We start from the raw sequence: 6,000 nt of genomic DNA, 5'->3' as shown, positions 1-6,000 counted from the left end.
TTTAAGTGATTTTTTTAGAAGAGCTTTACGCGATATGTGGACGCACCTGGGACTCATTTGTTCTCATTTGTTTACTAGAAGAGCTTTATGCGATATATAGAAATTGCTTTATACTAGGATTCTAGGGCTCATTTGTTTACTGGGCCAAATCAAAGCTACTCTCTCCGTTCTAAAATGTAGGACGTTTTTTGGCACTAGTCTAGTGTCAAAAAACGTCTTAGATTATGGAACAGAAGGAATATTTTTTTGTATCACGTAAATTCCAGTACGGTTTGCTGCTGGCCCATCCCGCTGACCATGTCAACTTCAGTTAAATTGTGCACCTAACTGCTATTTAGCCCATATACGCCATTATGGTGCATTTGCAAACCGACGCACACGCCTCTATAGTAATGTGTACCTAAATGGCCCGGTCCATGTAGGTCTTCATCGTTTTTCTCATTTTGTTTCTATGTTCGTTTCATTTTTCGTGTTTGTCTGTTTTATTATTTTTATTTATTTTCCCATTTTTGTGTTTATTAAATTCTTGATTTTTTCACAATTTCACGACCTTTTCAAATATCCAAATATTTTTCAATCTTCTGTGAACTTTTTTTCAGCCTATTTACTATTTCTCAAATTTTAAAAATATGTTTTATTTTCCAAATTCATAAATTTATTTTATTTTTTGCGAACTTCCATGTCTAGAGCTTTTGCTAAATTCGTGAATCTTTCTTAAATTTGTGAACTTTTCCCCCATAATTTCATGAACTATTTATAAAGTTTGTTAAGCTTCTCAAATTTCATGAGTTTTTTCAAATAAAATTAAATCAATGGTCAACAGTCCATGCTCAATAGTCGCTGGTCGACCGGGCACGGCCCACCTGTTATAACTAACAAACTAAGAGCTCTCGTTGCTGGCCCATTCTGTCATTGATGGAGGAGAGTGTACACGAACGTGGTGGATGCTTCCCAATTAAGTCGAAGGCCCATCGCACCGAAACTAGAGAACAGCCGTCGCATGCACTCATCAAAGAGGAGGCGGCATATCGTCTCCGAGTGGACACAAAGAGGAGGCGGGAAAACTGGCTGGAGGGGCGAGTAGAAGCGTCCAACATTGTGGCAGCTCAAGGTCAGTGGAAGAAGTTATGGAAAGTTCAAGTTTCAGATCAAACTAATCTCTGTGCGTGGCGTTTGGCTCGCAACTCGGCCCCAACTGAATATGTATGTCACCATAAGAACATGGCCGATGTTGATGCGTGTCCAATCTGTAACAGTGTGGTTGATGACCGAAGCCATGCACTGATTTTTTTGATAAAGGGTGAATTTTATTGGCTCAAAATAAAGCATCAAAAGGATACAAACATAATGAGTACACACCCAGTCTCTGCATAACTAAGATGCACACAGCCAACACTGACGCACACACTCAAATAATCATGCCAGCAAATAGCAAAGTCATATAAGACCTAAGCTATGCCCGCACGAGAAAAAAGAAAAACCGAAGCAATCAAAACAGCGATGGACAAACTATGACAACGACCATATCTACACCAACCATCCCTTGACGCCACAAGGACAGCGAGAAAATTCTTCAACAGCAACGCCTTCATGAAGGGGAACGACGCTCAAGCGCCACCGTCACTGAATCCAATCATCAAGGATGAGATTATAGGAGCCATGCACTGATAAACTGCAACATGGCAAAATGTTGATGTGTGCTAAATATATGGTGGACGCAGCTGTTTCAAAAATCATGAAAAGGGAGCCTATGCAGTAGTTTGCAGGGACGAGAAAGGTGTTTACCAAGGCGCATCGGCGGTCGTCGTAGAGGACCAAGTGACACCGAAGATTCTTGAAGCTTTAGCTCTCGCTTCAGATCTTAATCTGATGAAGGTTCAGGTGGTAACCGACTGTGTGGCCACAGTGCACCATCTGAAGGGACTATACTTGGGTGAAAGCTCCAGAATTATGACGATATCAAGGAAAAGATGAAAGATTTTGAAATCTGTCTCTTCGATCTTGAGAAAAGAGAGAAGAACTAGGAGTCTCATACTTTGGCTAAAACATCTGTACTCTTAATTTCGGGCGCTACTTGTGGCTTATGAGTCCTCCAGAGTTTGTTTGTATTGAACATTTGATAGAGCTTGAATAAAGATGAGTAACACCCCTATCAAAAAAAACACACAGACAGCAAGGAAAAAACGCAAATCGGAAGAAGAAAAGCGCATGACTTTTTCTTTTCGACAGGACGCGCAGGTTGTTTTCAGAAAAATGGCCGGCGGTGACAAACTAGTAAACGCAGTGAAGTCATCAACGCGGCTTGGCGTGACGAGCTGGTGCCGATAGCTTCGCGCGACAAGATGGAAGAGCCGTCCGGACTTTTCCATTTTAAATCTACAGAAACCGTAGAATATTAGAATATATAGAAATATGCAGGAATAGAAAAGGCGAGAAGCGAACCAACATGATAACACAACATTTGTTTTCCCTGAAACGCTGTGATTGAATAAACCTTTTGCTGTTTGAGTAGGCTAAGGCTAACTCCACCGCACGACCCCAAACGGACGTCCGTTTTATTTTGATTTTGTCCCTTTGGATAGGGATTTGGGGTCGTGTCCTGGCCTGTCCTGGGATGCGGTGGCTGTGCGCCCAACGCGCTGCCGCATCCTTTTGCCCCATCCTGTCCGCCAGGGCCAAGAAATGCCCAAATTTGCATTAAAACTAGTTTCGAACCCAAATTTTTGTCTGAAAATTAAAATAGTTTTACAACCCAATTGAAATTGTCTTTAATAAAATAGTTTTACAACCAAATCGAAATTGTCTTGACTGAACATAAAATGGACAAATACATCTATTGGTTGCCAATGTGATCCCACACGTGCTCAACCAAGTCATTTTGAAGATTCACATGAGTGTGCCAATCACGCATCTCACGGTGGAATTGGGCAAACTGTTCAAATGTGGCCGGGTCTTGGTGCAGGGGCTCAATATTTTCACCTTGATAATCAAATCCTTGGTCGAAGATACTCTCATCACGCTCGTCCTCGACGATCATGTTGTGCATGATCACACAAGCAGTCATCACCTCCCAAAGCTTCCCTTCATCCCATGACAGTGCAGGGTTTCGAACGATACCCCACCGGGATTGAAGCACACCAAAAGCACGTTCCACATCCTTTCTAACACTCTTTTGCATTTGGGCAAATCTCTTTCTCTTCTCACCTTGGGGTTTCGAGATTGTCTTCACAAAAGTTGACCACTGAGGATATATACCATCTGCTAGATAGTATCCCTTGTTGTAATGGTGGCCGTTGATCTCAAAGTTGACAGGTGGAGAGTGGCCTTCTGCAATCCTCGCGAAGACTGGAGAACGCTGCAGCACGTTGATTTCATTATGAGAACCTGCCATGCCGAAGAAAGAATGCCATATCCAAAGATCTTGTGATGCCACCGCTTCTAATATGACAGTGCACCCGTTAACATGCCCCTTGTACTGGCCGTGCCAAGCAAATGGACAGTTCTTCCACTCCCAGTGCATACAATCTATGCTGCCAAGCATACCTGGAAAGCCTCTAGCTGCGTTGGTCGCCAACAATCTCTCTGTATCAGCGGCAGTTGGCTGCCTCAAGTACTCTGGGCCAAAGACCTCGATCACAGCCTGGCAAAACTTGTACATTGACATCAGACATGTTGTCTCACTCATACGCACATACTCATCCACCAAATCACCTGGAATTCCATATGCAAGCATGCGGATGGCCGCGATGCATTTCTGGTAGGAGGAGAATCCAAGCTTGCCAAGGGCATCCGTCTTGCACTCGAAGTATGGGTCATGAGCAACCACTCCCTCTCGGATACGATTGAACACATGCCTTGCCATACGAAAACGGCGACGAAATTTATCCGGCCTGAAGAGCGGGGTGTTGGCAAAGTAATCGGCATAGAGCAGGGCGTGGCCTCTCTCCCTGTTGCGGTTCAGGTTGGGAGCACGGCCAGGGACTGACCCCCTGTACCGAGGAAGCTGTCGTTGAATATGGTTGTGAACAACCAGTGCAGCCACCACATGATCGTCATCATCCGACGACGAATCGTCCGATGAACAAAGGAAGTGATGGAAGAAAAACTCGTCTCCACTGTCCATACCTTTGTTGGCAAAAGGTCGAACACCTTGCGGTCGTGGTGGCGAAGAGGCCGCGATGATCACCTCGACGCAGCAGGGTGGTTGCCGGCCGGCTACAGGCCGCTCCGGAGCTCTCGTCCGAATCTGCCTCGGCCGCCGTGGTACGTCGCCGGCAGTCGTGTCCCCTCTGCCACCGGCAAGGACGGCAACGGCCAAACCTCCTCTGATCGACGACCAAAACTACGGCGGAAGCGTGGGCGTGGTGGCGGCCATGTCGAGACGTGGTTTGGTATGGACGGCGGGGGGGGCTGCGCGGTGAGGAGGCGGCCGAAGAATAGCGGCGGCGCTGGCGGCGGGGCGGGGCGGGGAGAGAGGGTGAAGCGTTGGGAGCGGAGGGACTGCTAGTGTCCCCGACAGGCGGGCCACGGGGGGGACAAGGGCGTGCGTCGAGGCCGTCCGCGCGCGTCCGTTTCACCCCAAACCGAGCGCAAGTTTGGGCCGGGGATGGGTCGAAAGCGGACGGAATCCGGACATTTGTCCGTTTGCGCCCACGCGCTGGGCCATCTCGTTTGTCCCTTTTACCCCAAACGGACGGGGGCGGACAGGATAGGGTCGCGCGGTGGAGTTGGCCTAAAGAGACACGCGAGTCGTTTCCTCGACACGAAGAAACAAGAAATTGTCGGTGATTGGACTAGCAAACGCAGTTGAGTCGTCACGTGGCTTCGTGCAACGAACTGACCCCGACCGCTTGCTTCTCTAGATCTTGAGGTACACTGAAGACAACACAGCTCAAGAAGATGGAAGAGCCGTTCGAAATCTCCCGTAGAAAACATACACAAACCCTGTCTGCGCGCGCGACGTTGAAAGTGACATGTACGACGATACGAGCGACGTACGTGGCCGACAAAATTAACAAATTTAACCTATGGACGAAATCAAATCACAGAATGAACTGCCCGTAAAACTATTTCACGCGGTTGACCTTTTTGTGTGACGCCCGACACGAAGGCGTCACACTACACTGTGTAAGGCCTTACAGATAGACGCTACACGCCTGGCCAGCATCGCACCCATGTGATCAGAAAATTACTAAATCAGTATGCAACACCTGCGAGCTAGGCGCCACACTATACAGTGCAGCGCCTAGCTCGTAGGCTCTGCACAATGACTTAGCAATTTTTAGGCAGTTTGGGGTGCAACGTTGGCCAGACGTGTAGCGCCTATCTGTGAGGCGTTGCACAATGTAGTGTGACGCCTTCGTGTCGGGCGTCACACAAAAAGATCAGCCGCGTAAAATAGTTTCACAAGCAGTTCATTCTGTGATTTGATTTTGTCCACAGGTCAAATTTGTCAAATTTGCCTACGTGGCCTTGACTCGAGCGAGTCGAAGAAGACGTACGGCAGCTAGCGCGCAGGCGACCGCTTCAACCATCTCAGGCCACCTGAGGTTAAATCAACTGGTGCCCTGCCACGGCGCCGCCGATCAGGTCAACACACCATGAGGTATCGTGTCGTCTTTACTGTATTTCTAGCTAGCTAGCAGGATACGTACGTTTATTCCGTGAGAAAAACCGCACGAGCCGACCGAGATGGAACCCGGCCACCTGGGTGCGTACGTAAGTACTCTCTCTGTAAACTAATATAAGGGTGTTTAGAAACTAATATAAAAGCGTTTAGAACACTAAAGTAGTGTTCTAAACACTCTTATATTAGTTTACGGAGGGAGTACCTGGCCATGGCCCATGTGTACGTACGTGAACTTTTTTAAAATTATTTGAATTGCTTTTTTGTGGAAAGAATTATTTAAATTGCTTACCATACGTGTCATGTGGTGTGTACGTGCGTAAACTAGTAGATTATTACGCGTGTGGTAGCTGCGGCATAATCAAACGAGTTTG

Source organism: Triticum urartu, chromosome 2 (genome assembly GCF_003073215.2).
Source record: "Triticum urartu cultivar G1812 chromosome 2, Tu2.1, whole genome shotgun sequence".
NCBI classification, from domain to species: domain Eukaryota; kingdom Viridiplantae; phylum Streptophyta; class Magnoliopsida; order Poales; family Poaceae; genus Triticum; species Triticum urartu.
Note: the sequence above shows the minus strand (reverse complement) of the source record.